The following is a 24,255-nucleotide window of genomic DNA, read 5'->3' on the forward strand; positions in this document are numbered from 1 at the left end:
GCGAATCTGCAATTGGATCAGACTGCTCTACACCAACATTGTCAGTGCAGTCTCAATCAATGGGTGGGAATCAGATAGCTTCCCAGTCAGATCTGGAGTCAGGCAGGGCTGCCCTCTCTCTCCTGCCTTGTTTGTGTGCTGCATAGAGCCATTTGCCGAGTCCATCAGGAAGGATGCGAGCCTGAGAGGGGTGAGTATTCCTGGCAGCGGGGGCCTCTCGGTTAAGGCCTCCCTGTACATGGATGACGTCACCGTTTTCTGATCGGATCCACTGTCCATGCGCAGACTCATGTGCATTTGTGACCTGTTCGAATGGGCCTCGGGGCCAAGGTAAACCGAGGCAAGAGCGAGGCCATGCTCTTCGGGAACTGGGCCGACCAATCCTCGATCCCCTTCACCGTCAGGACCGACCACCTGAAGGTGCTGGGTATTTGGTTCGGGGGAGCTGGGGCGTGCACCAAGTCTTGGGAGGAGCGTATCAGTAAAGTGAGGCAGAAACTAGGCAGATGGAAGCTACGGTCGCTCTCCATCGCGGGAAAAAACCTGGTCATCAGGTGTGAGGCACTGTCATTACTGTTATACGTGGCACAGGTCTGGCCTATCCCCAGAAACTGCGCTGCTGCAGTCACCCGGGCCATCTTCCAGTTTATATGGAGATCAAAGATGGACCGGGTCCGAAGGGACTCGCTGTACAAAGATCTAGGCAACGGGGGAAAAAATACACCCAATGCCACCCTCACCCTGATGGTCACCTTTGTGTGTGGCTGCATCAAGCTGTGCGTGGATCCCCGGTATGCAAACACCAAGTGTCACTACATACTGAGGTTCTACCTGTCCCCGGTGTTGCGAAGGATGGGCCTGGCCTCACTGCCGCGGAACGCTCCGAGTAGTTGGACCGTTCCGTACCACCTGTCCTTCGTGGAGAATTTTATGAAGAAAAACACCTTTAACCACAAGTCCATCAGGAAGTGGTCAGCACATAGTGTCCTTGAGACCCTTCGGGAAAAGGAGAGGGCGGATCCTATTGAGCAGTTCCCTGAGCAGACTGTCAAAGCCATTTGGCAGAATGCCTCATCGCCAGAACTTTCCAACAAGCACCAAGACATGGCTTGGCTGGTGGTGAGAAGGGCTTTGCCTGTGAGATCCTTTATGCACGCCTGGACTCTCAGCCGCACCGCACGCTGCCCTCGAAGCGGCTGCGGGGGGGAAGAGACTGTCACACACCTCCTTCTGGAATGTGCCTATGCAGAGGAAGTCTGGAGAGGAATGCAGTGGTATTTGTCGAGGTTCGTCCCGAGCAGCGTCGTGACGCGGGACTCCGTGCTCTACGGCCTGTTCCCCGGGACGCACACCGAGACGTACATCAACTGTGCCTGGAGGATCATCAACTCAATGAAGGATGCTCTCTGGGTGGTCCGAAACCTGTTGATCTTCCAGCTGAAGGAGTTGACCCCGACTGAGTGTTGCAGACTGGCACATTCCAAGGTCCTGGACTACGTGTTGAGGGACGCGCTGAAGCTTGGGGCAGCTGCTGCCAAGGTGCGGTGGGGAAAGACCACTGTGTAACATCTGCCTGTCTAAAGAAGAACAGGGGGCCCATGGAGTCAGTTGGGCTCTGCTGACGCCTCAGTTCAATATATGGACATATGATTGAAAAATGTATAGATCTGTATATAACAATGATAAATTCCGATCTGTGTATGTAAATGTTGACATATGTATGGCATGACCGACTGTACAGACCATCAAATTATTTTATGAATAAAGTATATTTTTGAAATAAAAAACAGCCTGAACTTTGCCTGCATCTCCAACTGCAATCTGTGTGATATGGATATGTGGCACAATAAAGGTTTTTGTTAAATTATTGGAGACTGAAATTTTCCAGACTCAATTCTTCTCCCTGTAGCAGTTACGATAACATTACCTTACCTGCTGAATCAGTAGTGCCTCAGTTGCCAATAAGTTCAATGGTCAGCAAATGTAATGTGCGTTACATGGAGTCCGCGGTAACCTCAGCGCAGCTTGTATCCCATCACAATAAATCATGGAACGCAACAATGTGGGGAAGGCTCGGCAATGTTGGAGAGGCTCCGGGACAGGAAGTGCATGTGTCCGTGCACAGAGTTCAGCCCAGTCTCCTGCAGGGCAAAACACTTCCCAGACAAATATTGCAGCTGGTTTTAGCTCCAGATCAGGCTTTTTGGAGGCTTATGAACTCAAAACGGGCACAGACAATGCAGTTTAGGTCATTTCACAACCGCTGCAGGAAGTGAAAACCCGTGCCATATTGTTCCCATTGGAAAGCAGGAACCTCTTGGAGGAAGCTGTTTTGTATTGGATCACAGCCTGAGCTCGCCATGCAAATTTCTGAAGTTTGAAAGTGTGGCAAAATGAAGACACTCAGCCTTGTGCCTGATCAGGTGCCCAGTGCATTTCTGAACTATCTGGCTCCATTTGCTCCCCAGAGAGGACGGTCAGTCAGACAGGGAGGCATGCTGACTGACACAGATCCTGATCCCTGCAGCTCAATCTCCTCCCAGAGCCCACAGCCAGGGAAGCAAAGCTGATTCAGTGGCACCTGAGACACTCTTGTGGCAGCATCAGGTCCAACCCACTTCAATACCGAAACCTCTCCTTCTCAGATCGGCCTCTGGCCACCGGGATTGACTTGCAGCCTTCTTCATGATGGCTTGTGCCAATCACAGAATAGGTGCCCATTCTCAAGCAACCAGTGGTGACTCACTAATGAAAGTCATTTCCTGGCATCTTGAATGAGTAAATCTTTGCTCAAGGTGGGGAAAGGTGATTACACAGGCACTGGGACAGTCATCCGCAATGGCTTTGAAAAGAAATCCTTTCTATGTTTGGCTGTTCATTTTCGGGGGTGAGTTTTGCAATGTGTCCGCTGAACCTGGAAGATTTGAAGCAGTGTTATGAATGCATCTGAGTGCTGTCATGGGCCAGCCTAGCAAGGTCTCCCTGGGTTGTCCCCAATGACTTCCACATAACCAGCCACAAAAGCTTCCTTGACCTGCACAGGGTATGTGTAAAAAGGTGCAGGCAAGAAGGATCATAAAATGATGTGTCCGAAATGGAGGCCATTTAGCCAATCGTGTCTGTGTTAGCTCTTCAAAAGAACAATTCATCTTGTGCTTTTCCCCCTTGCCTTCTACAATCCAGTACACATTTCCTTTTCAGGAAACAATCCCATTTCCTCTTGAAGGCCTTGCCTCTGTTCCTCTGGACTCTCAGGCAGATCCTAACCACTTGCTATATAAAGAAAAATGTTTTCCTTCTGCTGCTCTTGTCGATCACCTTAAATTAATCTCCTCTGGTTAATAATCCTTCCACTAATGGGAACAATTTCTCTGGATCCTGTCCAGACCTTTAGTGATTTTGAGCACCTTGACCAACTCTCCTCTCAGCTTTCTGTTTGCCATGCAGAGCAGTCTTGGTTTCTCCGATACACCTTCAGAAATGGGTTCTGCAGATGCTGGAGATTAGAGTTAAGGTTAGAGTGTGTTGCTGGAAAAGCACAGCAGGTCAGGCAGCATCCGAGGAGCAGGAGAATCGACGTTTCGGGCCGGAGCCCTTCATCAGGAATGAGGCTGGTGGGCTGAGGGGGTGAACATAGAACATAGAAAAATACAGCGCAGTACAGGCCCTTCGGCCCTCGATGTTGCGCCGACCAAAGCCTACCTAACCTACACTAGCCCAATAACCTCCATATGCTTATCCAATGCCCGCTTAAATGACCAGATAAAAGAGATAAAATGGTGTTGCTCATCCTTTGAACCATTCTTGCAAACCTTTTTCGCATTCTCTCGGAACCTTTCACATCCTTCCTGAAGTGTGGTGCCCAGAACTGGTCACAATGAGGCTGAATGGCAGTTTGCGTGGATTGATCATAATTGCTCTGATAGTGCACTTTGTGCCCCTTTATTAATCCCTTCCTCAGCCTGTCCTGCCACCTTCAATGCTTTGTGTATCTATACTCTGCATTCCCAGGTCCCTCTGCTCCCGTGCCCCTTTTGGAATTGTGCTCTTTATATTGTTCCTCCAAAATGAATCACTTCATACTTTTCTGTGTTAAATTTCCTTGACAACGTACCAGCCCATGCCACCAGCCTGCCTGTCTTCTCTTGAGGTTCATGAGTACCTTCCCTATAATCCATAATCCTTCCAAGATTTGTGTGATCCTCCAATTTTGGGATTGTACCCTGTACACTCAAGTTGGTGTCACTAATAGAGTCATAGAGTCCTACAGCACAGAGACAGGCTCATTGGCCTAAACTGGCCCTTCATTCCTGAAGAAGGGCTCATGCCCGAAACGTCGAATCTCCTGCTCCTTGGATGCTGCCTGATCTGCTGCACTTTTCCAGCAACACATTTTCAGCTCTAAACTGGTCCCTGCCAACCAAACTATCTATCCACGCTCACCCCATTTTGCTGCACTTGGCCCATATCCTTCTCATCCTTTCCTCTCCATGTATTTGTCTGAATGCCTTTGAAATGTTGTTAATGTACCCACCTCAACCGCTTCCGTTGGCAGCTCATTCCATCTGCGTATTACCCTCGGTGTAAAAAGGTTTCCCCTCAGGTTCCCTTTTATTCTTTCCCCTCTTACTTTAAACTGATGGCCTCCAGTCCTCGATTCCCCAAACCTAAGAAAAAAAGTGCATTCACCCTATCCATGTCTCCCATGATCTTATACACTTCTATAAAATCCCCCCCTCAGTCTCCTACGCTCTAAAGAGAAAGGTCCTAGCATGTCCAACCTCTCCCTCTAACTCAGATCATTGAGTGCTGGCAATATCCTGTAAATGGCATCAGCGCTCTTTCCAGTTTAATAACATCCTTCCTATAGCAAGGTGAATAACAAGTGCGGCCTCACCAATCTCCTATACAACTACAACATAACTTCCCAACTTCTATACTCAGTGCCCTGACTGGTAAAGGCCAGTGTGCCAAAAGCCTTCTTCACTCCCCTGTCTACCTGGGACTCCACTTTCAGAGAACCGTGAACTCCAAGTTCCTTCTGTTCCCTTACATTCCTTAAGGCCTTGAGGTTCATGAGAAACAGGGCTCCTCATAGGCACCTTGAACCAAGTTTAATACACTTGCAGCAATCGGTGGCTGCAAGATGGTCACAATGTTCACCTCAAAGGAGCTGAGGACGAGGTGCCCTGGAGAGCCACTGGCTCGATGGAGAAGCCGAAGTGCAAGCATCCTGATTTGGAGGGTACAGCTTTTCACCGATGGCCTGGAACTTGAGGAAGATCGTATGAGGAAAGGCTGAGGCACTTGGGGCTGTTTTCATTGGAGAAAAGAAGGTTTGGGGTGACTTGATAGAGGTGTACAAGATGATTAGGGGTTTAGATCGGGTTGACAACGAGAACCTTTTTCCACGTATGGAGTCAGATATTACGAGGGGGCATAGCTTTAAATTAAGTGGTGGTAGGTATAGGACAGATGTTAGGGGTAGATTCTTCACTCAGCGAGTCTTGAGTTCATGGAATGCCCTGCCAGTAACAGTGGTGGACTCTCCCTCCTTATGGGCATTTAAACGGGCATTGGATAGGCATATGGAGGATAGTGGGCTAGTGTAGGTTAGGTGGGCTTGGGTCGGCGCAACATCGAGGGCCGAAGGGCCTGTACTGCGCTGTATTTTTCTATGTTCTATGAGGACAGTAAATGAGAGGCAAATAGGTGTGGCAGAGGCTTCAGATTCAGTTTGTGCTGTTCAGTCGGTGTGAGGAGACACATTCACGCTGCTGGTCCGCTTGATTGATTTCATTCAAGCACAAAACATTGCTTTTGTCGTACTCCCGCATCATCTTTTGTTTGAAGTGGGCTCACTGTAGTCTTCACTTCGGAGCTTCGGGTCAGGGACTGACTGATACATAGCAAGGCCCCAAAGCCCAAGCCAGTTTGGGAAGGTAGAACTCGATGTTGAACTCCATCCTAATCAAGGCGAACATCTCAGGAGTCTGCTTTCAAAGGATACAAGTCCATTTGTCAGCAGAACCGCTGCCAAGTGGCATGGTGGCTCAGTGGTTAGGACCGCTGCCTCACAGTGCCAGGGACCCAGGTTTGATTCCAGCCTCAGGACGGCTGTCTGTGTGGAGCTTTGATTTGGAGATGCAGGTGTTGGACTGGGGTGTACAAAGTTAAAAATCACACCACACCAGGTTATAGTCCAACAGGTTTAATTGGAAGCACACTAGCTTTCGGAGCGACGCTCCTTCATCAGGTGATTGTGGAGGAATCAATCGTAACACAGAATTTATAGCAAAAATTTGCAGTGTGATGTAACTGAAATTATACATTGAAAAATTGATTGTCTGTTAAGCCTTTCATCTGTTAGAATACAGTGATAGTTTCACTTCTTTCATGTGTAAATCACAAAACCTTTTTATATTAAAAAGTTGCATTCTCGGGTTAGCTGTTAACACTGGTGATAGCTAGACAATATGGTGAAGGTGTTAGCCCCCTGGGTTCTCTGTCTATGACCTGATGTTTAGATTGATTCTAATCTAAAAAGTGAGATAATAGAGTTTTGCATAAATTCCTGCAGTTTTTGAGCTCAGAGTTCGACATGAATGTATGCAGTTTTTGAGTAGCAAAGGCTACGACAACGGATGAATGGGCACCGCACAACAATCAACAGACAGGAGGGTTCCCTCCCAGTTGGGGAACACTTCAGTGATCCAGGACATTCAGCCTCGGACCTTCGGGTGACCATCCTCCAAGGTGGACTTCGGGACAGCTAGCAGAGGAAAGTGGCCGAGCAGAGGCTGATAGCTAAGTTCGGTACCCATAGGGAGGGCCTCAACCGGGACCTTGGGTTCATGTCACATTACAGGTGATCATCATAGCACTATACACACACACACACACACACACACACACGCTTTCTCACACTCACAACCCCCACCCCAGACAGACACACACACAGACAAAGACCCACATGCACACATATATTTTGTGGGGTGAATTTGTCCTTGCAGGGTTACATTTTGAGCTAAGTACAAACTGCATGCATTCATGTAGAACTCTGAGCTCAAAAACTGCATGAATGTATGCAAAACTCCCTTGTCTCACTTTTTAGATTAGAATAAATCTAAACATAATGGCATAGACAGAGAACACAGGGGGCCAACACCTTCAACATATTGTCTAGCTATCACCATTGTTAACAGCTAACCCGAGAATGCAACTTTTTAAAAAAAGGTTTTGTGATTTACACATGAAAGAAGTGAAACTATCACTGTATTCTAACAGATGAAAGGCTTAACAGACAATCAATTTTTCAATGTATAATTTCAGTTACATCACACTGTAAATTTTTGCTATAAATTCTGTGTTACGATCGAGCCCTCCACTATCACCTGATGAAGGAGCGTCGCTCCGAAAGCTAGTGTGCTTCCAATTAAACCTGTTGGACTATAACCTGGTGTGGTGTGATTTGTAACTGTGTGGAGTTTGTACATTCTCCCCGTGTCTGCGTGGGTTTCCTCCGGGTGCTCCAGTTTCCTCCCACATTCCAAAGATATGCAGGTTCGGATGAATTGGCCATGCTAAATTGTCCCATAGTGCCCAGGGGTGTGCAGGCAAGATGGATTAACCATGGGAAGGGTTACTTGGAGAGGGTGACTGGGGGTGGGGTGGAGGTTAATGGGTCTGGGTGGTATGTTCTTCATAGGATCGATGTGGACTTGATGGGTTAAATGGTCTGCTTCGGCACTGTAGGGACGCTATGATTCTAAGTGGTGCAAAACCCAATTGCTGTTGGGGAGGAGTCGGTTCCTTTGGGTTGGATGGATCTGAGGGAAATTTCCTGATGGAACCTGGGATGGCTGTATCTAGTAAGAAGGTTCTGATGAAGGGCTCCGGCCTGAAACATCGATTCTCCTGCTCCTCGGATGCTGCCTGACCTGCTGTGCTTTTCCAGCACCACCCTCTCAACTCAATGCTGTGTCCTTTGTCTCATCAAGCCCCTGGTGGGCAGGAACTAGCTTGGAGTGCCCTCAGCAGGTCTGGAAATGATCCTGGGAGTCTCTTCCTGTGGGCTTGTTCTCTGCTGGGCTGGTGCCTGGCCAATGTCATGATCCAGACAGTCAGTTCTCATCCTGTTATCGTAATGTCTCCAGGTTCACAGCTCACTGACCCCAGCTGTCTGACTCAGTGCACAGTTGAAAGCTGGAATGTAGAGATTGGGAGAACAAAATTCCCATCTTTGATGTTTGGGTGCACTCAAGATTTACATATGTGATTAACCAGAAAGATAAAGAAACTGTAATGCCCGAATAACCATTTTAAATGAGAGAGCAGGGAATAGACATTCCCACAGACTATGTAAAACAAGCCATGCCTTCCAAAAGAGCAAAATGAATTGGCAAGCTCTGTTAGCAGTCTCCACGACTGACGTAGTTCCTGCAGCAGTGACTGGGATTGATCTCGCCTGAGGACTGCACAGAGTGCAGGCAGCCATGACAGGATATTAACAATCAATGTCATCTCCAATAAAAACAGAAATTGCTGGAGAAACTCAGCAGATATGAAAAGTTAACTCTGCTTTCTCTGCACAGAAGTTTCCAGACCTGCTCAATTTCTCCAGCAATTTCTTTTTTTGTTTCAGATTTCCAGCCTCCCCAGTTCTGTTTTATTTTGGTCGTCTCCAATCATTTGATTTCCTTCCACTAAGCAAATGATCTTCATCAGATTTAATCCTTGCCATCCCAATGGGTTTATTTGAAAGTACAAGTGCTTGTACTTTCAAATACATTTTAGATTAGATTACTTACAGTGTGGAAATAGGCCCTTCGGCCCAACAAGTCCACACCGACCCGCAACCCACCCATACCCCTACATTTACCCCTTACCTAACACTACAGGCAATTTAGCATGGCCAATTCACCTCACCCGCACATCTTTGGACTGTGGGAGGAAACCGGAGCACCCGGAGGAAATCCACGCAGACACGGGGAGAACGTGCAAACTCCACACAGTCAGTTGCCTGAGGCGGGAATTGAACCCAGGTCCCTGGCGCTGTGAGGCAGCAGTGCTAACCACTGTGTCACCATACCGCCCACCATGTCAACCTTTTGGAGTATAGCCTGGCGCTGTGTGATGTTTGAGTTTGTTCACCACAGTCCAACAGTGGCAGTGTGCCTGGGAGGAGGGGCAGCCCAGTACCCGACACACAGCATCCCAAACCAGCAATGCAACTGTGTCTTTCTTTTTATTCAAACAATCACAAGCAAGAATTGCGAATAATCAGCAGAAGGTTCAAAAGGTGTGAGAAAATACGCAGCGATGTGGGTGACTCTCAGCTGCCCTCTGAAACGGCCTAACAACCCACTCCGTCGTGTCAATCACTAGAAAGTCGCAACAAAGAGATGAAACTGCACAGATCACCTGGCATCGACCCTGGAATCGGAAAAGACACAAACAGCCCTGTCGACCATGCAGAGTCCTCCTGACCAACATCAGGGGAGGGGGGCTCATGCTGAAATTGGGAGAGCTGTCTCACAGACTACGCCAACAACATAGTCATCCTCACGGAATCATACCTTCCAGACAATCTCCCAGGCACCACTATCACCATCCCTGGATACATCCTGTCCCACAGGCAAGACAGACCCAGCTGAGGTGGGGATACAGTCGGGAGGGAGTGATCCTGGGAGTCGTCAGCATTGACTCTGGGCCCCATGAAGTCTCATGGCTTCAGGTTAAACCTGGACAAGGAACCCTCCTGCTGATTCCCACGTACCATCCTCCCTCGGCTGATGAATCAGTACTCCTCCACATGGAACAGCACTTAGAGGAAGCACTGAGGGGGGCAAGGGCACAGAATGTACCCTGGGTGGGGGATCTCAATGTCCACCACCAAGAGGGGCTCAGCAGCAGCAGTGTTACTGACCGAGCTGGTCAGGTCCTAAAGGACATAGCTGCTACCCTGGGTCTGCGGCAGGTGGTGGGGGAACCAACAAGAGGGAAAAACATACTCAACCTCATCCTTACCAATCTGCCAGCTGCAGATGTATCTGTCCATGACAGTATCGGTAAGAGTGACCATCACACAGTCCTTGTGGAGACAAAGTCCCACCGTCACATTGAGAATACCCTCCATCGTGTTGTGTGGCACTATCACTGAGCTCAATGGGACAGACTCCAAACAGATCTAGCAACTCAGGACTGGGCATCCATGAGGCACTGTGGGCCATCAGCAGCAGCAGAACTGTACTCCAGCCCAATCTGTAACCTCATGGCCCGACATATCCCCCACTCAACCATTACCATCAAGCCAAGGGATCAACCCTGGTTCAATGGAGAGTGCAGGAGGGCATGGCAGGAGCAGCACTAGGCTTTCCTGAAGGTGAGATGTTAACCTGGTGAAGCCACCAAACAGGATTACTTACACGCCAAACAGCAGAAGCAGCAAGTGATAGACAGAGCGAAGAGATCCCACAATCACTGGATCAGATCTAAGCTCTGCAGTGCTGCCACATCCAGTGGTGAATGGTGGTGGGGGATTAAACAACTCACTGGAGGAGAAGCCCCCACAAATATCCCCATCCTCGATGATGGAGGAGCCCAGCACATCTGGGCAAAAGGTCAGGCTGAAGCTTTCACAGCAATCTTCAGCCAGAAGTGCTGAGTGGATGATCCATCTCGGCCTCCTCCAGTGATTCCCAGCATCATAGATCCCAGTCTTCAGTCAATCCGATTCACTCCATGTGATATCAGCAACGGTTGGAGACACTGGATACTGCAAAGGCTATGGGCCCTGACAACATTCCAGCAATGGGACTGAAGACTTGTGCTCCAGAACTTGCTGCTCCCCTAGCCAAGCTGTTCCAGTACAGTTATAACACTGGCATCTACCCGACAATGTGGAAAATTGTTCAAATATGTCCTGTCCATAAAAAAGCAGGACAAATCCAACCTGCCCTATTCCCGCCCCATCAGTCTAATCTCGATCATCAAGGAAGCGATGGAGGTTGTCATCAAAAGTACTGCAGTGAGATGAGGCATCATGCTTCTAAATTCCACAGTGAGTTGCTAAGATCTGTCTCATTGCTCATGAGGTGGAGGTCTCCAGCACGAATAGTCTATGCACAGATATATCTGCCTGGTTCTTGGTTCGAACTATAATGGAGCAATGTGGATTGTAATTCACAATGACTACAGTCAGATGAAGCAATGTGCTTGTAAATTCCAACGCAAGTTGCTATTATCTGTCTCAATCCTGATGGGTGGAAGGGGTTGAGTGTTTCTCAGCATGAACATAAAGACAACTCAAGCAACAAGAGCTGTTATTAAAGAGGTTTACATCTGAGATGACAATCATGCACATTGTTGACAGGTTGCTTGGTGATGAGGGAAGCATACTTTTTGTCGGGCAGATGCTTACAGTGGGTACGTTACGGATGGTAACAAGTTGATCTTCAGAGCAGGGATGAAAAGAAAACCCTGATGAAGGGCTTTTGCCCGAAACGTCGATTCCCCTGCTCCTTGGATGCTGCCTGACCTGCTGTGCTTTTCTAGCACCAGACTCTAGACTCTAATCTCCAGCATCTGCAGTCCTCACTTTCACCAAAGAAATGCCAGAGCCATTGGGAAGAAGAAGCCAGTTGTCTTTTATGATTAAAAAATGTCTGACAGCCTATGAGCTTGTGCTTTCTTTGAATAAAACCTGAATTCAGACTGATTCAGGAGACTGCATATGCTCCTTCAAGACAGTCATCAACTGAGCGCTGGTGGGTGTTAGAGAAATTATAGTTAACTCCATTCCAGCACCTGACATTTTAATAAACTGTGCCAAAAGGTCTGACGGAATTCTGCAACCTTTTGCAGCTGAAGTGACGCTTTCCCCAATATTCACTGTGATTCCCTCAGTGCCAGGGGCGTAGATGGACAGAATTTGTTCGGTGCACTCAGGAGGGACTCTTGGAAGACTATGCAGATAGTCCAACTAGGAAAGTAGCTGTATTAGACCTTGTCTTGGGAAATGAACAATGTATCAACTGGGAGTCATTTTGGAAAGAGTGATCATAATCATGTAAGTTTTAAGATATGGACAAGGAGAAGACTAATCCTCACGTGCACGTGCTGAGCTGGGGTGGGGAGAAGGCCAATCACAACAATATTAGCCGGGCTCAGTAAGGTAGATGTATGGCCACCAGGAGAGGTAGGCAGGCAATACAGGAGTCTCCAGTGGCTATCTCCCTCTCAAACAAGTATATCACTGGGAGGAATAGCCTCTCAGGGGAAGATAGCCGCAGCAGCCATGTCTGTGGTACCATGCATGATTAGATTAGAATCATAGATATGTACAGCATGGAAAAAGACCCTTCGGTCCAACCTGTCCATGCCAACCAGATATCCCAATCCAATCTAGTCCCACCTGCCAGCACCCGGCCCATTCAGCCTCTCCCTGTAGCTCAGATCCTCAAACCCTGGCAACATTCTTGTAAATCTTTTCTGAACCCTTTCAAGTTTCACAGCATCTTTCCAATAGGAAGGAGACCGGAATTGCACGCAATATTCCAACAGTGGCCTAACCAATGTCCTGTACAGCCACAACATGACCTCCCAACTCCTATACTCAATACTCTGACCAATAAAGGAAAGCATACCAAACACCTTCTTCACTATCCTATCTACTTGCGACTCCACTTTCAAGGAGCTATGAACCTGCACGCCAAGGTCTCTTTGTTCAGCAACACTCTGTGGGACCTTACCATTAAGTGTATAAGTCCTGCTAAGATTTGTTTTCCCAAAATGCAGCATCTTGCATTTATCTGAATTAAACTCCATCTGCCACTTCTCAGCCCATTGGCCCATCTGGTCAAGATCCTCTTGTAATCTGAGATAACCCTCTTCGCTGTCCACTACACCTCCAATTTTGGTGTCATCTGAAAACTTACTAACTGTACCTCTTACGCTCGCATCCAAATCATTTACGTAAATGACAAAAAGTGGAGGGCCCAGCACTGATCCTTGTGGCACTCCACTGGTCACAGGCCTCCAGTCTGAAAAATAACCCTCCACCACCCTCTATCTTCTACCTTTGAGCCAGTTCTCCCTGTATTCCATGAGATCTAACCTTGCTAATCAGTCTCCCATGGGGAACCCTGTCGAACGCCTTACTGAAGTCCATATAGATCACATCTACTGCTCTGCCCACATCAACCTTCTTTGTTACTTCTTCAAAAAGCTGAATCAAGTTTGTGAGACATGATGTCCCACGCACAAAGCCATGTTGACTATCCTGAATCAGTCCTTGCCTTTCCAAATACATGTACATCCTGTCCCTTAGGATTCCCTCCAACAACTTGCCCATCACCAAGGTCAGGCTCACCGGTCTATAGTTCCCTGGCTTGTCTTTACTGCCCTTCTTAAACAGTGGCACCACATTTGCTAACCTCCAGTCTTCCGACACATCACCTGTAGATTCCCTACAGTGGAAACAGGCCCTTTGGCCCAACCAGTCCACACCGACCCTCCAAAGAGTAACCCACCCAAACTCATTTCCCTCTGGCTAATGTACCTAACACTGTGGGCAATTTAGCATGGCCAATTCAACTGACCTGCACATCTTTGGACTGTGGGAGGAAACCGGAGCACCCGGAGGAAACCCGCACAGATACGGGGAGAATGTGCAAACTCCACACAGACAGTCACCTGAGGCTGGAATCGAACCTGGGACCCTGGTGCTGTGAGGCAGCAGTGTTAACCACTGAGCCACCGTGCCGCCCCGCACTGACTAGCTCTGCTATAAAACAGAGTATGGCAAAGTTCAAGGAAGTAATTGTGATAGGGGACTCTCTAGTCAGGGGCACAGACAGGCATTTCTGAAACCGCGAGTGAAATTCAAGAATGGCGTGTTGCCTCCCTGGTGCCAGGGTCAAAGACATCTCAGAATGGTTGCAGCAATTTCTGAAAGGGAAGCACGAGCAGCTAGAGGCTATTGTACACATTGGTACCAATGACATCAGTAGAAAAAGAGGTGAGGTCCTGCAGAGAGAAGATAAGGTTAAAAAGCAGTACTCTAAGGGTTGTAACCTCTGAATTCCTCCCAGTGCCAGTAGTGACAGTAGGAATAGGAGGATAGGGCTGATGAATGGGTGGTTGAGGAGCTCAAGATGTGGGCATGGATTCAGATGTTTGGAACATTGGGATTTCTTCTAAGGTAGAGGTGTACAAGAGGGAGGAGCTGGAAGGGAACCAATATCCTGGTGGGAAGATTTGCTGAAGCTAATCAGGAGGGTTTAATCTAGTCTGGCAGGGGATGATATCCCAATAATATTGAGACAAGAGAGAAGATTGAGGCTAATACAGAAGTTAGAGACCTAGTTAAATAAATAAAGCAGGCAAGAGCACAGCAAAAAACAAAGGAAGGCTAATGAATTCAACTGCATTATTTCCATGCAGGATGCCTGACAGTTAAGGCTAATGAACTCAGGGCATGGATGGGTACATGGATACATGGGACTGGGATATCATGGTTATTTCAGAAACATGGCCGAGAGAGGGACAGGACTAGTAGCTTAATGTTCAGGGATATAGATGTTAGATAGGAAGGATATAATTTTAGGCAAGAGTGGAGGGGGAGCTGAATTTCTGACTGAGGAAAGCATCATGGCAGTATCTAAGAGAATATTTCTGAGGAATTAACCAGTGAGGGCACATGGAGGAACTGAGAAATTCAGTCCAATGGGAATGGATGTAAGGGAGTGGGATGTAGGAGGTAAGGGTCGCCAATAGTGTCCCCACTGACCTCATCTGCGGGAAGTGCTCCCAACTCCCGCTCCTCGGAAACTGTATTAGGGAACTGGAGCTGAAGCTGGATGAACTTTAGATCATTCAAGAGGCAGAGGGTGTTATAGGAGGTAGTCTCACCTCAGGTACAGAAAGAAAGATAGATGAATTATAGTCAGGGAACAGAAAGGGAACAGGCAGACAGTGCAGGGATCCCCTGTGGCTGTTCCCCTCAGTAATAAGTGCACCGTTTTGGATACTGCTGGGGGAGGGGACCTACCAGGGAAAGCCATAGTCCGTCTCTGGCACTGAGACAGACTCCTTGGCTCAGAATGGAAGGGGGGAGAATAGAGAAACTCGAGTGGTAGGAGACTCAATAGTTGGAGGTGCCAGCGTCCGGGATGTCCCTGATCGGGTTTACAAGATTCCGAAGGGGGAGGGTGAGCACCAATGACACAGCTAGGAAAAGGGATGAGGATATAAAAGGTGATTTCAGAGAGTTAGAACATAGAACACAGAACATAGAAAAGTACAGCACAGAACAGGCCCCATGGCCTATGAGGTTGCGTTGAGGATTATTTCTCATCTAAAATAAAATAACCTAATCTACACACCCCTCAACTCACTGCTATCCATGTGCATATCCAGCAGTCACTTAAATGTCCCCAATGACTCTGCTCCCACCACCACCGCTGGCAACGCATTCCATGCATTCACAACTCTCTGCAGAAAGAACCTACCTCTGACATCTCCTCTATACCTTCCTCTTAACACCTTAAAACTATAACCCCTTGTGGCAGTCTATCCTGCCCTGGGAAAAAGTCTTTGGCCATTGACTCTATCCATGCCTCTCATTACCTTGCATACCTCGATCAGGTCTCCTCTCGACCTCCTTCTTTCCAGAGAGAAAAGTCCAAGCTTATTCAACCTCTCTTCATAAGACAAGCCCTCCAGTCCAGGCAGCATTCTGGTAAACCTTCTTTGCACTCTCTCCAAAGCCTCTGTACCTTTCCTATAGTAGGGTGACCAGAACTGGACACAATATTCCAAGTGTGGCCTCACCAGGGACTTGTAGAGCTGCAGCAAAACCTCGTGGCTTTAAACTCGATCCCCCTGTTAATGAAAGCCAAAACACCATATGCTTTGTTGACAACTTTGTGGGATCAATGCAAGATCCCTCTGTACCTCTGCCTCTCCAGCATCCTGTCTTTAATCCTAGATTCAGCATTCAAGTTTGACCTTTCAAAATGCATCACTTCGCATTTATCCAAATTGAACTCCATCTGCCACTTCTTAGCCCAGCTCTGCATCCTGTCTATGTTACACTGCAGCCTGCAATAGCCCTCAATACTATTAACTGCACCTCCAATCTTTGTGTCATCGGCAAATTTACTAGCCCACACCTCACACTCATCATCCAAGGCATTTATAAAAACTACAAAGACCAGAAGCCCAAGAACGGAGCCCTGTGGAACACCACTCATCACTGACCTCCAGGCAGAATAGTTTTCATCTACAACCACCCTCAGCCTTCTGTCAGCCAACCAATTCTGAATCCAGACAGCCAAATCTCCCTGTATCCCAAACCCCCTGACTTTATGAATGAGTATACCATGGAGAACCTGATCAAATGCCTTGCTGAAGTCCATATACACCACATCCACTGCTCGACCTTCATTGACCTGTCTCATTACCTCCTCAAAGAACTCAATAACAGTCAAAAGCTATGCTGACTGCCTTTAATCACTCTATGCTTTTCCAAATATTCATAAATCCTATCCCTCAGAATTCTTTCCAAAACCTTTTTGACCACAGACGTAAGACTGACTGGTCTATAATTGCCAGAGATTTCCCTATTGCCCTTCTTAAAAAGAGGAACAACGTTCGCCTCCCACCAATCCTCCGGTACGACTCCCATGGAGAGTGACGAGGCAAAGATCATTGCCAATGGCTTAGCAACCTCCTTTCTTGCTTCCCAGAGCAACCTAGGATAAATCTGATCTGGCCCTGGGGACTGACCATTCTTAATGTTTTCCAACATTTCCAAAACATCAACCTCATCAATCTTGACCTGTCCAAGCCTGTTTCCCAGCTCCTCAAAGTTCTCATTCACAACAAGGTCTCTTTCCTTTGTGAAAACCGAAACAAAAAACTCAGTTGGGTCTTCCCCTATCAGCTCAGACTCCACGCATAAGTTCCTTATAGCTGATCGGCCCTACCTTCTCCCTGATCATTCTCTTATTCCTCACGTATGAGTAAAATGTCTTTGGGTTCTCCCTAATCCTTCCTGCCAAGCCTTTTTCATGCCCCTTCCTTGCTCTCCTCAGTCCATTTCTGAGCTCCTTTCTAGTAAGCCTATAATCCTCTAAAGCTGTGCTAGATCCTTGCTTCCTCCACCTTATGTAAGCTGCCTTCTTCCTTTTGACGAGAAGCTCCTCTGTTCACCCAAGGCTCCTTAATCTTACCCCTTCTTGTCAGTCTCAGAGGAACACATTTGTGCATCACTCGCAACAACTGCTCCTTTAACAGTCTCCAGATGTCTGCTGTGCCCTTTCTGTGGAACAATTGCTCCCAATCTGTACTTCTCACCTCCTGTCTGATAGCATTAAAATTTCCCTTTCCCCAGTTAAGTATCTTCCCTTAGTAACTGCCTGCTCCAAGGCTATGGTAAATGTGAGGCAGTTGTCGTCACTGTCACCAAAGTGTTCTCCCACCGCGAGATCTGACACCTATCCTGGCTCATTGCTGAGCACCAAATCCAAAATGGCCTCTCCCCGCGTCGGCCTGTCTACCTACTGAGCAAGGAAACCTGACAAAAACGGCTCCATCCCAACTATCTGCACTAAGGAGGTTCAAGTCAATTTTGAAAAGCTGAAGTCACCCATAACAACAACCCTGTTACACCTGCCTTTTTCAAAAATCTGCTGGCGTGTGAGTTCTTTGATCTTCCTACTGCTATTAGGGGGTCTGTCGAAAACCCCCAATGCAGTGGCTGTTCCCTTGCTGTTCCTAACTTCCACCCAGACTGACTCAATGGACAAACCTTCCTCAACAACCTTCATTTCTGTAGCTGTGATGCACTCTCTGATTCGTATCGCCACACCGCAACCCCCCCCCCCCCCCCCCCCCCCCCACCACCCCTCCAACAGCCCCACCCCTGTTTCCACCCTCCCTGTTCTCCTTAAATGTTCTACTTCCTTTTCGGAAGCTGAAAAGCAAAATGAGCAGAGTAACAATCTCTGGATTACTACTGGTGCCACGTGGTGGTGAGGCTAGGAACAGGGAGCAATGCAGCTAAACACGTGGCTACAGGGCTGGTGTAGGAGGGAGGGCTTCAGGTTCATAGATCATTGGGGTCCCTTCTGGGGAAGGTGGGATCTGTACATGACTCAATAGACAAACCTTCCTCAACAGCCTTCGCTTCTGTAGCTGTGATGCACTCTCTGATTAGTATCGCCACACCGCAACCCCCCCCCACCCTGCGCTTGCAATGGAGGGGCACCAATATTCTGGGTGGGAGATTTGCTCGAGCACTTTGGGCTGGTTTAAACTAGTTTGGCAGGGGGACTGAGAACCCGAGCTTAAGATCAGAGGAGAGGGTAGTTGTTGAACAGGCAGAAACAGAATACAGAGAGTCTGTCAGGAAGGATACACAGTTGGTAGGGAAAAGGGATGGGTGAAAGTGTGTCTGCTTCAATGCAAGGAGTGTTAGAAATAACAGTGATGAACTTAGCGCATGGATCAGTACTTGGAACTACAATGTAATGGCCATAAAGGAGACATGGATTTCACAGGGGCAGGAATGGTTGCTGGATGTTCCAGGGTTGAGATCTTCTAAAAAGAACAGAGAGGAGGGGGAGTAGCATTGTTAATTAGAGAGTGCATCACAGCTGCAGAAAAGGAGGTTATTGAGGAGGGTGTGTCTACTAAGTCAGTATGGGTGGAAGTCAGGAACGGGAAAGGAGCAGTCACTTTATTGGGTGTTTTCTGTAGCCACCCCACAATAGCAGCAGAGAGATGGAAGAACAGATTGGACAGCAGATCTTGGAAACTTGCAGATGTAACAAAGTTGTTGCTATGGGTGACTTCAACCTCCCCAATATTGATTGGAACCTCCTTAGAGGAGATGGCATGGATGGAGCCGATTTTGTCAGATATGTCCTGGAATGATTCCTGAATCAATATTTATATAGGTTGGCTGGGGGGGGGGGGGGGGGCATATTGGATTTGATGTGAGGCAATTAGCCAAGCCAGTTCTTCTGCGGGAAATACACAGAGGCTGTTTCAGGACAACTTGTTGTGAGTGTTGAATACCTTTGTCCGACTGCGACAGGCAAAGAACGGTAAGGTGGAGGAGCCTTGGATGACAAGAGCAGAGGAGCTCCTGGTCGAGAAGAAGAAGGAAGCTTAGTTAAGTTTGTGGAAGCAAGGATCTGGCACAGCTTTAGAGATTTACAGGGTAGCTAGGAAAGACCTGAAGAGACCTCGGAGGGGCACAGAAAAGACTTGGCGGGAAGGATTAGGGTGAACCCAAAAGCATTTTACTCAAAGCCAGATTTAAACGCAGTTGCAAAATGCGATGTGCATTAGGTAGAATGATGGATACATTGCCCACTGACAATGGGATGGACAACTTTTGTATCTGAAAGCTGTGACAATGACTATTTGCAACTCCACAGGGAGCCTTTCAGCTGCTTCTGCATGCTCATGAATAAATCAGTTATGTCTGATTCGCGCAGTTAAATGCCTTCTCTCGCATTTAACACTGCCAACTTAGCCTTTCAGTTAAGATATAAGCCGAAAGATTCAGCCGATTCCTCCCCAAAGATTTGTTATCACAAAAATCTTTGACTCTTGCTGAAATTCACTGGACAGAGTTGAGACATTTATGGACTCGTTCGAAAACGAGGTTGCATTGCTCGTGTGACCAGACGACACACCACTGGGACTTCCCAGGGAACCTGGCTCCGAGAATGCTTCATCTCGCATTTTGAAAAGAGAACCTTTGCAGGATGAGACAGTTAAAATTGCGGGACTTCACAGTCAGGAGCATGTTCCTGGAGCAAATAAGTTGAAATTTCGATCTTGAAAGGAAATCCTCTTACGGCTCTAATACCAACAATCAGAACTCTGAGCTTTACTTTTTAAATTCAAAAACGTAATTTTGTAATTTTCAAAACCGGACAGTGCCAACTGCCATCCTCTGTGCTTATAAAGTTTCTCGTCTTAATCTTCTCTACTAGATGTTATATCTTGATGATATATACAGTCATAGTCAAAAATCTTACAACACCAGGTTATAGTCCAACAGGTTTAATTGGAAGCACACTAGCTTTCGGAGCGACGCTCCTTCATCAGGTGATAGTGGAGGGCTCGATCGTAACACAGAATTTATAGCAAACATTTAAAGTGTGATGTAACTGAAATTATACATTGAATAATTGATTGTCTGTTAAGCCTTTCATCTGTTAGAATACAGTGATAGTTTCACTTCTTTCATATGTAAATCCAGACGCCTGGAGGAAGAACGCCTCATCTTCCGCCTCGGAACACTTCAACCCCAGGGCATCAATGTGACATCACTTCCTCCCGTCACATCATCTCTGATGTCACACGCTCAGTGACTTCCGCCACCCCTACTGCCATGTCTGCCACCACTTCCGTCTCCACCAGCGCCACTCACCTGCATTCTGCTGACATGCCCCCACAGACCCCACTGTCACTATCCCCACCCCCCAGAACCCTGAGGGGAACACTACCCCTGCTCATGACTCCACCCCCATTCCCCCCACCACCACACCCACTCCAGGTACTGACTCTGACCCCACTCCCAGCTCCACACCCACACCAGATCCCAGCTCCCAGCCCTGCTGAGTTTTCACCATCCCCCCAGACCTCCCCCTCAGTGAGGATGAACGATCAATCCTCAGCAAAGGACTCACCTTCATTCCCCTCCGTCCACGCATCAATGAATTTAATACACGCCGTGACGTCGAACACTTGTTTCGTCGCCTCCGCCTCCGAGCTTACTTTCACAATCAGGATTCCCGCCCACCTTCCGAGGACCCCTTCACCCACCTCCAACACACTGCATCCACCTGGGCACCCCGCGCTGGCCTATTACCTGCCCTCGACCTCTTCATTTCCAACTGCCGCTGGGAGATTAACTGCCTCAATCTGTCCACCCCCTCCCCTCCCCCCCCACTCCGACCTCTCACCCTCATAACGCGCAGCCCTCCAATCCCTCTGCTCCAATCCCAACCTCACCATCAAGCCAGCGGATAAAGGGGGTGCAGTGGTAGTCTGACGCACTGACCTCTACACTGCTGAAGCTAAATGCCAACTCGAGGACACCTCTTCCTACAGCCCCCTCGACCATGACCCCACCCCCCATCACCAAACCATCATCTCCCAGACCACACAGAATCTCATCACCTCAGGAGATCTCCCACCCACAGCTTCCAACCTCATAGTCCAGGAACGCCGCACTGCCCGGTTCTACCTCCTTCCCAAGATCCACAAGCCTGACCACCCTGGCCGACCCATTGTCTCAGCATGCTCTCGCCCCACTGAACTCACCTTTACCTACCTCGACACTGTCCTATCCCCTCAGTCCAGCAACTCCCCACATACGTTCGAGACACCACCCACGCCCTCCACCTCCTCCAAGACTTCCATTTCACCGGCCCCCAACGCCTCATCTTCACCATGGATATCCAATCCCGCTACACCTCCATCCGCCATGACCAGGGCCTCCAAGCCCTCTGTTTTTTCCTCTTCAGACGTCCCCAACAGTACCCTTCCACCGACACTCTCATTCGTTTGGCCGAACTGGTCCTCACCCTTAACAAATTCTCTTTTGAATCCTCCCACTTCCTCCAGACCAAAGGGGTAGCCATGGGCACCCGTATGGGCCCCAGCTATGCCAGTCTCTTTGTTGGCTCCGTAGAACAGTTGATCTTCCGTAATTACACCGGCACCACTCCCCACCTCTTCCTCCGCTACATTGATGACTGCATTGGCGCCACCTCGTGCTTCCGTGAGGAGGTTGAGCAATTCATCAACTTCACCAACACATTCCACCCTGACCTTAAATTTAACTGGACCATCTCTGACACCTCCCTCCCCTTCCTGGACCTCTCCATCTCCATTAATGCCGACCGACTTGACACTGACATTTTTTACAAATCCACCGACTCCCACAGCTACCTGGATTACACCTCTTCCCACCCTACCTCTTGCAAAAATGCCATCCCGTATTCCCAATTCCTCCGCCTCCGCCGTATCTGCTCCCAGGAGGACCAGTTCCACCACAGAACACACCAGATGGCCTCCTTCTTTAGAGACCGCAATTTCCCTTCTCACGTGGTTAAAGATGCCCTCCAATGCATCTCGTCCACATCCTGCACCTCTGCCCTCATACTCCACCCCTCCAACTGTAACAAGGACAGAACGCCCCTGGTGCTCACCTTCCACCCTACCAACCTTCGCATAAACCAAATCATCCGCCGACATTTCCGCCACCTCCAAAAAGACCCCACCACCGGGTATATATTTCCCTCCCCACCCCTTTCTGCCTTCCGCAAAGACCGTTCCCTCCGTGACTACCTGGTCAGGTCCACGTCCCCCTACAACCCACCCTCCCATCCTGGCACTTTCCCCTGTCACCGCAGGAACTGTAAAACCTGTGCCCACACCTCCTCCCTCACCTCTATCCAAGGCCCTAAAGGAGCCTTCCACATCCATAAAAGTTTTACCTGTACATTCACTAATATCATTTATTGTATCCGTTGCTCCCGATGCGGTCTCCTCTACATTGGGGAGACTGGGCGCCTCCTAGCAGAGTGCTTTAGGGAACATCTCCGAGACACCCGCACCAATCAACCACACCGCCCGTGGCCCAACATTTCAACTCCCCATCCCACTCTGCCGAGGACATGGAGGTCCTGGGCCTCCTTCACCGCCCCTCCCTCACCACCAGACGCCTGGAGGAAGAACGCCTCATCTTCCGCCTCGGAACACTTCAACAGCTTCCTCATTTCCCCTTCTCCCACCTCTTCCTAATTTCAAACTTCCAGCTCAGCACTGTCCCCATGACTTGTCCGGACTTGTCCGACCTGCCTATCTCCTTTTCCACCTATCCATTCCACCCCCTGACCTATCACCTTCATCCCCTCCTCCACTCACATATTATACTCTATGCTACTTTCTCCCCACCTTCCCCTAGCTTATCTCTCCACCCTTCAGGCTCTCTGCCTTTATTCCTGATGAAGGGCTTTTGTCCGAAACGTTGATTCCGCTGCTCCTCGGATGCTGCCTGAACTGCTGTGCTCTTCCTGCACCACTAATCCAGAATCTGGTTTCCAGCATCTGCAGTCATTGTTTTTACCTAATATGTTAACAGCTACCCTGAGAATGCAACTTTTAAAAGAAAAGGTTTTGTGATTTACACATGAAAGATGTGAAGCTATCACTGTATTCTAACAGATGAAAGGCTTAACAGACAATCAATTTTTCAATGTATAATTTCAGTTACATCACAATGTAAAGTTTTGCTATAAATTCTGTGTTACGATCGAGCCCTCCACAATCACCTGATGAAGGAGCGTCGCTCCGAAAGCTAGTGTGCTTCCAATTAAACCTGTTGGACTATAACCTGGTGTTGTGTGATTTTTAACTTTGTACACCCCAGACCAACACCAGCATCTCCAAATCATATATACGGTCATAGAATTCTACTATCGATATCCTTTGAGTAGGCAATGCTTGGAACTGAACTCACTATCCTGCACATTGTTCACTTGAAACATGAAATTTGACAAGGTTGGGTAATATTGATTTTAATGGGAGGAGTCTGGAAAACAAAATCGATGAGTTGAGGGCGCAGATTAAAAGATGTCATTACTGACACCCCACATGGTTTTTTTTTGTAGATATTTTTATTGAAATTTAACATTTTTGCAAATTTACAAAAATAAACAAAACTCTCAAATACAAACATTGATGTACAATTAAATCATATATACAATAGTCATAATTTAACAAAGAAAAGAGAAAGAAAACAAAAAAAGAAAAAAAAAGAAACGAAAAAAGAAAGAAAAAAAAACTCAACTTTCTACTAATCTAACCTATAACTAACCAGAGTGTATACCTAAGTCTCTTACATGCTCGGAATGTATAAACATCAAATATAATAAACCCGTATTCGTGCAGGATTCCTCTCCCAAGGGGCCCCGGAGCAGCCCAGTCGGAAATCTTCACTAAATAAAAGTGGGGCTGCGCAATATTCCAGAATACAGAGACTTCAAGTGAGACAGGAAATGAGGCAAAAGGGGAGGCGTGTCGCCAATATTGATCAGCAAATGTTTTCCAGTATTAAGGAAGGGCTTCATTTGAGAAGGCACCTCAAATGAAACTGTATGTCTCGAGCGTAAAAACAAAAAGTAGAGCAATCACATTATTCAGAGTGTACTGTCCATAGAG

The sequence above is a fragment of the Hemiscyllium ocellatum genome, chromosome X (assembly GCF_020745735.1).
Source record: "Hemiscyllium ocellatum isolate sHemOce1 chromosome X, sHemOce1.pat.X.cur, whole genome shotgun sequence".
Taxonomy (NCBI): domain Eukaryota; kingdom Metazoa; phylum Chordata; class Chondrichthyes; order Orectolobiformes; family Hemiscylliidae; genus Hemiscyllium; species Hemiscyllium ocellatum.